General features: G+C 49.5%; 1 pseudogene across 1 annotated transcript; it reads right to left on the bottom strand.

The window, feature by feature from the left end:
- Positions 1-4: 4 nt before the first annotated feature.
- On the bottom strand, positions 5-752 carry LOC103253621 (annotated as a pseudogene). Its single transcript, XR_503894.2, has one exon. The product of XR_503894.2 is annotated as a calcium signal-modulating cyclophilin ligand pseudogene (transcript).
- Positions 753-802: the final 50 nt, after the last annotated feature.

Genomic DNA, 802 nt, shown 5'->3' with positions numbered 1-802 from the left:
TCAGCAGGAATTCCAGATAACAGAAGTGCAGCTGTAGTACTGTGTCTTTATCTCTTTTCACCTTGGGAAAATATTTGTATAGTCTCATGTACGCAAGTTGTAAAGTAAGAAATGGAGCAAATATGGACAGGTATTTGCAAATGAAAGCTCTGACTCCAAGAGCAAGAAGAGCACATCCCATCAATCTAAATATTCGAAAAGAGTCAAATTCTTCTGCTGTACTTCCATCGTCCTGATTGGGTTTTTCACTAATCAGCTGTTTCCTTAACTTCATTGCTTCTTCGAATCTGGAAAGGTACTGTTCTAGGCCATGGCGGGAACCCCTCTGGGCGGTGTCTGATGTCAGGTCCCCTCTGTTTCGCTGCCGGAGCTCAAGATTGACATCATTACTGCACTCAGGTGGTTTAATCAAAGAGTCCAATTTGTCTCCCAGTGGGGACCCCTTTACCTCGGCCACACCACCCTGCTGGTCAGTTGTTCCTGTACTGACCGAATCACCCAGCACTACTCGCTTTGAAACTGAAGGAACGCTGAGAGAATTCAGTTTATCACTGTCCTGCTGCTGCTTTGATTTTGTTTGACTTTCTTCTTCCGCGCCGCTCCCGGGCCTGTGGAAGCCCATGATGCGGTTGATGCGCTGTTCCGAGTTCATGAGCAGCTTTCTCCGCCGCAGCTCGGCCCGACGCTGCGAAGCCGACAGGCTTGAGCCCGCTGGGACCGCCGGCCGGTCCCCGCCGTCGGCGGCGACGGTCACCGACCGAGCTGAGTTTTTTTAAGTTAATTGAAGTTAAGCTGATATAAG

The sequence above is a fragment of the Carlito syrichta genome, unplaced genomic scaffold (assembly GCF_000164805.1).
Source record: "Carlito syrichta isolate Samal-C Ts95f unplaced genomic scaffold, Tarsius_syrichta-2.0.1 Scaffold241205, whole genome shotgun sequence".
Taxonomy (NCBI): domain Eukaryota; kingdom Metazoa; phylum Chordata; class Mammalia; order Primates; family Tarsiidae; genus Carlito; species Carlito syrichta.
This window is presented reverse-complemented; position numbering and strand designations above follow the sequence as displayed.